We start from the raw sequence: 11,518 nt of genomic DNA on the forward strand, positions 1-11,518 counted from the left end.
GTTCGTAAACATCTCCGCAAAGGCTGTCATGCTATCCTTGCTCATGTTGTTGATCCTAGTAAGGAAGTAAAGAACGTTGATGACGTTCATATTGTTAGGCATTTTCCCGAGGTGTTTCCCGATGACTTACCTGGCCTTCCGCCGCAACGCGCGGTAGAATTCCAAATTGATCTTGTTCCCGGCGCTGCTCCTGTAGCACGTGCTCCTTATCGTCTTGCGCCTTCTGAACTTCAAGAATTGTCAAGTCAACTCCGTGAGTTGTTAGACAAGGGTTTTATTCGTCCTAGTTCGTCCCCTTGGGGAGCTCCTGTTCTGTTTGTTAAGAAGAAGGATGGTTCTTTTCGTTTATGCATTGATTATCGTGAACTGAATAAGCTCACTGTTAAAAATCGTTATCCTCTTCCGAGAATTGATGATCTGTTCGATCAGCTTCAGGGTTCTTCTGTTTATTCAAAAATTGATCTTCGTTCTGGCTATCATCAGTTGCGTGTTAAAGAATCTGATGTTTCAAAAACTGCTTTTCGCACCCGTTACGGTCACTTTGAATTTCTTGTTATGCCGTTCGGATTGACAAATGCACCTGCTGTGTTCATGGACCTCATGAACCGTGTGTGTAGACCCTATCTGGACAAGTTCGTTATTGTTTTCATCGACGACATCCTTATCTATTCTAAGAGTGATGAAGAGCACGAAGAACATTTGAGGTTAGTGCTTGATTTGTTAAAGAAAGAAGAGTTGTACGCTAAGTTCTCTAAGTGTGCTTTTTGGTTAAGAGAAGTTCAGTTCCTTGGTCACATTGTTAGCAAACAAGGAATACAAGTTGATCCTGCTAAAATTGAGGCGATTGATAAGTGGGAAACCCCGAAAACTCCTACTCAAATTCGTCAGTTCTTAGGATTGGCAGGTTACTATCGAAGGTTCATCCAGGATTTCTCTCGTATAGCGAAACCTCTGACTGCTTTAACGCATAAAGGGAAAAAGTATGAGTGGAAGGATGAACAGGAGAATGCTTTTCAGATTTTGAAGAAGAAACTGACTACCGCTCCGATATTGTCTCTACCGGAGGGTAATGATGATTTTGTTGTTTATTGTGACGCTTCGCGTCAAGGCTTTGGTTGTGTTTTGATGCAACGAAAGAAAGTTATTGCGTACGCATCACGTCAGTTGAAGATTCACGAGCAGAACTATACAACTCATGATTTAGAGTTGGGGGCCGTTGTTTTTGCACTTAAGATTTGGAGACATTATTTGTATGGGGTCAAGAGTACTGTGTACACAGATCACAAAAGTCTTCAACATATCCTCGATCAGAAACAGTTGAACATGAGACAACGAAGATGGATTGAGACGTTGAATGATTACGATTGTGACCTTTTGTATCACCCGGGTAAGGCCAATGTTGTGGCTGATGCTTTGAGTCGTAAAGAAAGGACTGAACCTCGCAGGGTTAGGGCCTTGAATATGACAGTTAGATCAAACCTCGCAAGGCAGATTCTTGAGGCACAACAAGAAGCCTTAAAGGAAGAGAATTTTGTGAAAGAGAACGTAAGAGGTATGGCTAAGAAATTTGAGATTCGAGCAGATGGTACTAGGTACTTTGTAGGACGTCTTTGGGTTCCGAAGTTTGGTGAACTGCGACAACTTGTTTTGGATGAGGCTCATAAGTCTAGGTACTCTATTCATCCTGGTTCAGGAAAGATGTATCATGATCTTAAGGAGCTGTATTGGTGGCCAAATTTGAAAGGTGATGTGGCTACGTATGTGGCTAAGTGTTTGACCTGTTCTAAGGTCAAAGTTGAACATCAAAAACCGTCCGGATTGTTGGTACAACCAGAAATTCCCGAGTGGAAGTGGGAAGGTATCACTATGGATTTTATCACTAAGTTACCAAGAGTTTCGGGTGGCTACGATGCGATTTGGGTGATTGTAGATCGACTCACTAAGTCGGCTCACTTTTTGCCGATTAGGGAAACCGATTCCATGGAGAAACTCACCCGTTTGTATTTGAAAGAGATTGTTTCGAGGCATGGTGTTCCCGTTTCTATAATTTCCGACAGAGATAGTCGATTTGTATCGAGATTTTGGCAATCGTTGCAAGAAGCCTTGGGCACTAGATTGGATATGAGCACCGCTTATCATCCTCAAACGGATGGTCAAAGTGAGAGGACCATTCAGACATTAGAAGATATGTTGCGAGCTTGTGTGATTGATTTTGGAAATGGGTGGGATAAGTATTTGCCGTTAGCTGAGTTTTCTTATAACAACAGTTATCACGCAAGTATTAAAGCCGCACCGTTTGAAGCTTTGTACGGTAGGAAATGTAGATCTCCTATTTGTTGGAATGAGGTTGGGGATGCTCAACTTACAGGTCCAGAGATTATTCACGAGACTACTGAGAAGATTGTTCAAATTAAAGAAAGGTTGAGAACTGCTAGAAGTCGGCAAAAGAGTTATGCCGACAAAGGAAGGAAAGATGTTGAATTTCAAGTTGGTGATCGTGTTATGTTAAAAGTTTCGCCTTGGAAGGGTGTTATTCATTTTGGTAAAAGAGGGAAGTTAAGTCCTCGTTTCGTGGGACCGTTTGAGATCATTGAAAGAGTTGGACCGGTGGCTTATTGTAACGACCCGCACTTTTTTGATCGTTCTATACTTATAAGATTAATATTTACATAAATTAAACCTTACCAACATGATAAGCAATCCAAACTGTTGAGATTTATGTTTCCGAAAAGAGATTTACACAACGTTTGACCGTCTAGTTTGACCGATGATATCACGAACTATACAATATATAATAATTATACGTTTGTGTATATATATGTATATATACATATTTAACATGATTAATGAATGTTTTAATATCTCATTTTGTATTAATAACAATAAGTTATAAGTATATTTTGAAACTACTAACTTAAGTTTTCAAAACGATAACCATACGTAACGTTATTTGACATAAATACTTATAACCTATAATGTTTATACATATATCGTATATGTAATGTATTTAATCACTTTTAAGGACTTAAATACATAAAATCATATAAGTGTATTCACAAAATATAGCTATATTTGAATCCTCATTCTATTTTTCACAAGATTTCTATACGTATATCTAGAGTATATGTACTAGTATCATACCTAACTTCTATACGTATTTACTATTGGTATATACACATCAAATCACCACCTAACTAGCCCTTGTTACTGCCCTAAGGTAGAGGTAATTGCTTTTGTATGATTGTTTGACAAATACACAAGATTACAAGCTTAAAAGTTTTGTCCTTTCACCCCCCTAAATCACGTTTTTAAGGAGGATCATGTATCCTCATTTTGATTCAACTTTCACTTCCATTTTCTAGCTAAAACATACACTCTTTCTTAACCCTTAAACTCCATAACCATTCAGCAAGAAACCATGAAGATCTAGCCATAGAAACAAGCCTTAATCACCATAAGAAAACCCTTACAAAAACACTTCAAGAATCCTTTCCAAGAACACAAACTTACTTCCAATCTTTCATCCAATTCCATCACCCTTTTGGTTCTAGGTTCTTACTCCTCTTTTACAGCAACCTTGTCCAAGGAACTTGAGGTAGTAACTATGTTCATAACCTTATTCGATTCATATATATATAGCTATCTTATTTTGTGGTATAAAATTTTAACAACAAGAACATAGTTTGAATGTTTTCAAACTTGTTTGCAAACTAAATAGATCCTTCTAACTTAACTTTTAAAATACTTCAAGACCTGTAATATATCTTAAATATATGCTAATTTAACAAGGTTTAACTTGGTTTTTCAAAGAACACCTTAAAAACTGTTTTTACGACGTCGGAGTGTAACCGGGGGCTGTTTTGGGTTGGATAATTAAAAACCATCTTAAACTTTGAATTGGAGGTTTATTTTCTGGAAAAATGATTTTTACTATGAATATGTTAACGCATAAAAATTTTATGATTTAACTCAAAGTATAAGTATTTTTGGAAAAATAATCATTTAAGGTTGTTTACATGATGGAAAATGATTAACTTCATAAGTTTCACCAAAGTTTGACCTATGACCTGTGATTTCGAATACAAACTAAGGTATTTACAGTTCATATTCTTAAAGAGGGACTCGATCCAAGGAAGTGGCAAGTTGAACCAACGAAAACGGAGTTGTAACGAAGAAACTATGACCAAAACGAAATCGGATATCCAAGACTAATTTAGCTACGTGATTAATTGGGAAAAAATTAAATAAATCACATCTTTCTAAAATAACATGATATTTTATATATATGTACTCATAATTTAATTTTATATGGTTCAGGATCACCCGTAAATAATACGAGAAGATTAATCATAAGATCCCATGATTGTACGCAACACGTCATTTGACAACACCGGTACTTTATGTACGCAACACGTCATTTGACAACACCGGTACCGTGGGTCAAGATTAATCTCGACCAATACATATACGATGGGGTTTTTATTTATTTCATTGGGGGTTTATTAATCACCTAAAAATGAACCATTTAAAATTGAATTACTAACATCGAACTGCTAACTACGGACTAAGGAATTATTAAAAGTATTATAAGTATATATATGTGACGATTGTTTAAAAAGAAAAGGTATTGATATATTATATATGGTTAGGTTTGTGATATCAATCGGAGACCAAGTCAAAATTACATATCTTCAAGACGAAAGTGAGTATATAGTCCCACTTTTAAACTCTAAATATTTCGGGATGAGAATACATGTATTTTATGTTTTACAATATGGACACAAGTAACTGAAAAATATATTCTACATTGAGTTGTACCACTGGCATACTTCCCTGTAGCTTGGTAACTGTTATTTACAGCGGTATTGTAAACGCGAATCCTGTTGATAGATCTATCGGGCCTGACAACCCCAACCGAACTGGACGACCAGTATTCAACGGTTGCACAGTACTTCGTTTCGTGACTACACTTGGTACGGTGTAGTAAGATTTCATAATAAAGGGAATATGCGACGTGATTAAATGTTAAGTATGGTTACCAAGTGCTCAACCACTTAGAATATTTTTATTAAAACGTTTATATATGAAATCTTATGGTCTATATATATATTGCTGCCGGCATTAAACCTATATCTCACCAACTTTATGTTGACGTTTTAAACATGTCTATTCTCAGGTGATAATTAGAAGCTTCCGCTGCAACATGTTGAATTTAAACAAGATCTTGAGTATGCATATTTGTGTCAAAAATAAAACTGCATATCGGAGGATTTGTAATGTAAAATATGCTAGAAATCGTATTGTTATCATCACATGTAAAGTTTGTAAGTCTAAGATTATCGCTAAACGATAATCATCTTTTTATTGTCTAAAGCTTGTATTAAAATAAGAGTTATGGTTTGTAATGTAAAATAAATGCAGTTGTTCTTTTAAATATGTCGCATATAGAGGTCAATACCTCGCAATAAAATCATACGTTATCTAACTCGTTCTTATGGTTAAGGACGGGTTATGACATGTGGTATCAGAGCGGTGGTCTTAGCGAACCAGGTTTGCATTAGTGTGTCTAACTGATAAGTCGTTAGGATACATTAGTAAGTCTGGACTTTGACCGGGTCTGATTTAAAAACCATTGCTTATCATTGTTGGTTAAAATTTATATGTAAATATTATGTAGTACTAATGGGTTAGTTGTTGTGTGATAGATGTCGGGCTCAAAATTTGTCATCACGTTCAGCGACTCCGAACCAGAATCTTCAGATGGTGTTCCAGTCATTAACCTATCCGATGACGAAAATAATATCTTTGGGGAAGACTCACAAATTCCGGATGAACCGACTATAGAGAACCCGGAAAGTGAACCCGAGGAGGAAAGTGAACCCGAGGAGGAAAGTGAACCCGAGGAAGAAATACAGGAAATTACAAAAGACGAGTTCGAACTAGGAAAGAAACGAAAGGCTAATGAATTAGAAAATTCAAATCCCGAGTTTAGTAAGGATGATGTGGCACCAACTCCACTAGACACTACCACCCCTATTCCCGCTATTCCTATTCGTTCTATCCCGGCATCCAGTTCTTCAGTCCCACAGCCAAAATATAGGCAGACAGCCAGGATAAGCGTTAAGCGATTCTTTGAACCTAAACGTCCTAGAAAATAGACCAAACGATGCGCTGCCGTATTAAACCATGGGATCATATAATGTTTTGTATAATATTATTAGTGTGGTTTGTTTAATGTTCGATGTAAGATAAGCATATGTAAAATAGTGAAGTGTGAAATGCAATAATTTTCCATGGTTAAGTATTATTTAGATGGTAGTAATTGATTCTGTACTAAGCTATTAAGTATGGACATTAACGGGTAGGTACTACCCTAGATATAATTATAAAACGCTAATAAGAAGAAAAGGCTTTTATAATAATACCTGGTTCATATTATTAATAAGCTATAATGTACTGTAAATATACACTACATCTATAATATTCCATGTGAATAATTATTTTCTTTTCATTCTTATAGAAGAATATGGCGCGATTGAACCGAATGACGGAACAAGAAATCCAGGAACTCATCAATCAGCGAGTGAACGACAGAATGTTATGGGTCGAGGCTGCAAGAGGTGCTGCAGTTAACCTAAATCCTCGTGTGGGGTGCACTTACAAAACTTTTCAAGCTTGCAAGCCCTCATCATTCAGTGGAACAGAAGGACCGATCGGTTTAACCCGGTGGATAGAAAAGATGGAGACTGTGTTTAAAATCAGTGGTTGTGTTGAAAAGGACATGACCAAGTATGCATCATGCACTTTACAAGATAGTGCACTCACGTGGTGGAAAAATTATGTGAAGGCTGTAGGAGGAGATGTAGCTTATGATACTCCATGGGAAGAATTCAAAATAATGTTAATCAACGAGTATTGTCCAAGGAACGAGGTTAGGAAGTTGGAAGATGAGTTACGAAGTCTGAAGGTTATTGGTACTGAAATCACCAACTACAATCAGCGATTCATGGAATTAGTTTTGCTATGTCCTGAATTGGTTCCAATCGAAGAACGGAAGATTGAAATGTACAAAGATGGTTTGCCCAAAAAGGTCAAGGCAAATGTTACAGCATCGAAACCTAAGACAATTCATGAAGCTATAACCATGGCAAACGAGCTAATGGATCAGGTCATCATGGATAAGAAAGTATCCAATACTGATGTGAAGGTATCAGGTAACAAAAGAAAGTGGAATGGAAATTATGATCGAGGTAACCAACAACAATCTTTTAAGAAACAAGAAAACACGCAAGGTGCGGGTAGTGGTTTAAGCTTTGGTTATAAAGGACAAAATCCTTTATGCAACCGATGCCACAAACATCACTCTGGTTACTGTAATGTGGTATGCAACAAATGTAATCGAAAGGGTCATCTTGCTGAAGATTGTAGGGCTCTCGTTACAAATACAAATGGTACCAAGACTCCTGCCACCAATGCAAATAGAACTGCTTTGGCTACCATTACTTGTTTTGGGTGTGGAAAACAAGGTCACTATAAGAGCCAGTGCCCGAATCCAGAGAAGAATATCGGACCTGCACGTGGGAGAGCATTTGTTATTAATGCTAGAGAGGCATGTGAAGACCCGGAGCTTGTTACGGGTACGTTTACCATTAATAACTTATCCGCATCTATTATATTTGATACTGGTGCTGATAGAAGTTACGTGTGTAGAGACTTTCACGCTAAATTGAATTGTTCATAATTACCTCTAGATGCTAAGTACATGATTGAGTTAGCTAATGGTAAACTAATTAAAGCCGATAAAATTTGCCGTGATTGTAAAATAAATTTAGCCGGAGAAACATTTAAGATTGATTTGATACCCGTAGAATTAGGAAGTTTTGATGTAATAATCGGCATGGACTGGATGTCCAAAATAGGAGCTGAAGTTGTGTGCGCCAAGAAGGCAATTCGCATTCCTCGTAAGGATAAAACGCCAGTAATGATTTATGGAGAGAAGGGTAACTCAAAGCTAAAACTCATTAGTTATTTGAAAGCTCAAAAGTGCTTGAAGAAAGGGTGCTATGCTATCTTAGCACATGTTAATAAAGTCGAAAAGAAAGAAAAAGAGAAGTGCATCAATGACATGCCTGTGGCAAGAGATTTTCCTGAAGTATTTCCGGAAGAGTTGCCGGGATTACCTCCATTTAGATCTGTAGAATTTCAAATAGATCTTGTACCAGGAGCTGCACCGGTTGCCCGTGCTCCATATAGACTTGCACCGTCCGAGTTAAAAGAACTTCAGAGTCAGTTAAAAGAATTACTGGATCGTGGATTCATACGACCAAGTACTTCACCGTGGGGAGCTCCAATTTTATTCGTCAAGAAGAAAGACGGATCTTTCCGAATGTGTATAGATTATCGTGAATTAAATAAGTTAACTATCAAGAATCGGTATCTACTACCGAGAATTGACGACTTATTTGATCAACTCCAAGGATCATGTGTGTACTCGAAAATTGACCTAAGATCGGGCTATCATCAATTACGTGTCAAAGAAGAAGATATACCGAAAACTGCTTTTCGGACACGCTACGGTCATTACGAATTTTTGGTCATGCCGTTTGGATTGACGAATGCGCCAGCTGTATTCATGGACCTCATGAATCGAGTTTGTAGTCCATATTTAGATAAGTTTGTTATCGTTTTCATTGATGATATTCTTATCTATTCCAAGAGTGAGCAAGAGCATGAACAGCATTTAAGGTTGATATTAGAGTTGTTGAGAAAAGAACAGCTATATGCTAAATTTTCTAAATGTGCTTTCTGGTTGAAAGAAGTGCAATTGCTTGGCCACGTTGTTAGTAGCAAAGGAATTCAGGTTGATCCAGCAAAAATTGAAGCCATTGAAAAATGGGAGACTCCTAAGACACCAATGCAGATACGCCAATTTTTGGGTTTAGCCGGTTATTATAGAAGGTTTATTCAAGATTTTTCCCGAATAGCTAAGCCGTTGACAGCGTTAACGCAAAAAGGGAAGAAATATGAATGGACTTCTGAGCAGGAGAGTGCATTTCAATTACTGAAAAAGAAGTTGACTACGGCGCCTATTTTATCGTTACCAGAAGGGAACGATGATTTTGAAATATATTGTGACGCTTCGCGACAAGGTTTTGGTTGCGTTCTTATGCAACGGAAGAAAGTTATTGCATACGCATCCCGACAATTAAAGATTCACGAGCGGAATTATACGACGCATGATCTAGAACTGGGAGCAGTCGTGTTTGCATTGAAGATATGGAGACACTACTTGTATGGGGTTAAATGCACTGTGTTTACTGATCATAAAAGCCTTCAACATATTTTCGATCAAAAACAGCTGAACATGAGGCAACGTAGGTGGGTTGAGTTAATAAATGACTATGATTGTGAAATTCATTATCATCCCGGGAAAGCGAACGTGGTGGCCGACGCTCTAAGCAGAAAGGAACGAGAACTAATTCGAGTACGAGCGATGAACATAAAAATTCGCATGAATCTCAACTCACAAATCAAAGAAGTTCAACGAGAAGCACTTACTAAAGAAAATATAGGAAATGAAATAATGAAGAAGTATGAGAAGCAACTCGTTATGCGGGAAGATGGAATTCGATATTTTGCAAATCGTATTTGGGTACCGAAGTTGGGTGGATTAAGGAAGTTGATATTGAACGAGGCACATAAGACAAGATATTCGATACATCCTTTAGTTGGAAAGATGTACCAAGATCTTAAGACACATTATTGGTGGCCTAATTTAAAGACAGACGTTGCAACATATGTTGGGGAGTGTTTAACTTGTTCCAAAGTCAAAGCAGAACACCAGAAGCCGTCAGGGTTACTTCAACAACCAGAAATTCCAGAATGGAAATGGGACGGTATTACCATGGATTTCATCACGAAGTTACCAAAGACTGCCTGGGGATACGACACCATTTGGGTAATTGTTGATCGTCTTACCAAATCTGCACATTTCTTGCGTATAAAGGAAACAGATAGAATGGAGAAATTATTACGATTATATATAAAGGAAATAGTTTCAAGGTATGGAATACCTATTTCCATTATATCTGATCGTGATAGTAGATTTACCTCAAAGTTCTGGCAATCACTACAGGAGGCACTAGGAACTCGTTTGGATATGAGTACCGCATATCATCCGCAAACGGACGGGCAGAGTGAAAGAACAATTCAGACTCTTGAAGACATGCTCAGGGCATGTGTGATCGATTTTGGAAACGGATGGGATACGTATCTACCATTAGCAGAATTCTCGTATAATAATAGTTATCATGCTAGCATTAAAGCTGCACCATTCGAAGCATTGTACGGAAGGAAGTGTAGATCTCCTATCTATTGGAATGAAGTAGGAGATCTACAATTAACTGGTCCCGAGATCATACATGAAACTACTGAAAAGATAGTACAAATTAAGGAGAGATTGAAAACAGCCCGTAGTCGCCAAAAGAGCTACGCCGATGTCCGAAGGAAACCATTAGAGTTTCAGATCGGTGACATGGTTATGTTAAAGGTGTCACCACGGAAAGGTGTAATACGTTTTGGAAAAAGGGGTAAACTGAACCCAAGATATGTAGGCCCGTTCAAGATCATCGAACGCATTGGACCGGTAGCTTATCGACTCGAGTTACCGCAACAACTCGCCGGAGTACATAATACCTTTCACGTCTCAAACCTTAAGAAGTGTCTTGCAAAGGAAGATCTCACCATTCCTCTTGAAGAAATCCATGTCGATGAGAAACTACAATTCATCGAAGAACCAATCGAAATCATGGACCGTGAAGTTAAACAGCTCAAGCAGAGCAACATACCGATCGTTAAGGTTCGTTGGAATGCTCGAAGAGGTCCTGAGTTTACTTGGGAACGAGAGGATCAGATGAAACAAAAGTATCCACACTTGTTTCTCGATGACGCAAAATAGGTACAATTTTAAAATTTCGGAACGAAATTTATTTAACGGGGAGGTAATGTAACGACCTGCACTTTTTCGATCGTTCTATACTTATAAGATTAATATTTACATAAATTAAACCTTACCAACATGATAATCAATCCAAACTGTTGAGATTTATGTTTCCGAAAAGAGATTTACACAACGTTTGACCGTCTAGTTTGACCGATGATATCACGAACTATACAATATATAATAATTATACGTTTGTGTATATATATGTATATATACATATTTAACATGATTAATGAATGTTTTAATATCTCATTTTGTATTAATAACAATAAGTTATAAGTATATTTTGAAACTACTAACTTAAGTTTTCAAAACGATAACCATACGTAACGTTATTTGACATAAATACTTATAACCTATAATGTTTATACATATATCGTATATGTAATGTATTTAATCACTTTTAAGGACTTAAATACATAAAATCATATAAGTGTATTCACAAAAGATAGCTATATTTGAATCCTCATTCTATTTTTCACCAGATTTCTATACGTATATCTAGAGTATATGTAC

The sequence above is a fragment of the Rutidosis leptorrhynchoides genome, chromosome 6 (genome assembly GCF_046630445.1).
Source record: "Rutidosis leptorrhynchoides isolate AG116_Rl617_1_P2 chromosome 6, CSIRO_AGI_Rlap_v1, whole genome shotgun sequence".
Lineage (NCBI taxonomy): Eukaryota > Viridiplantae > Streptophyta > Magnoliopsida > Asterales > Asteraceae > Rutidosis > Rutidosis leptorrhynchoides.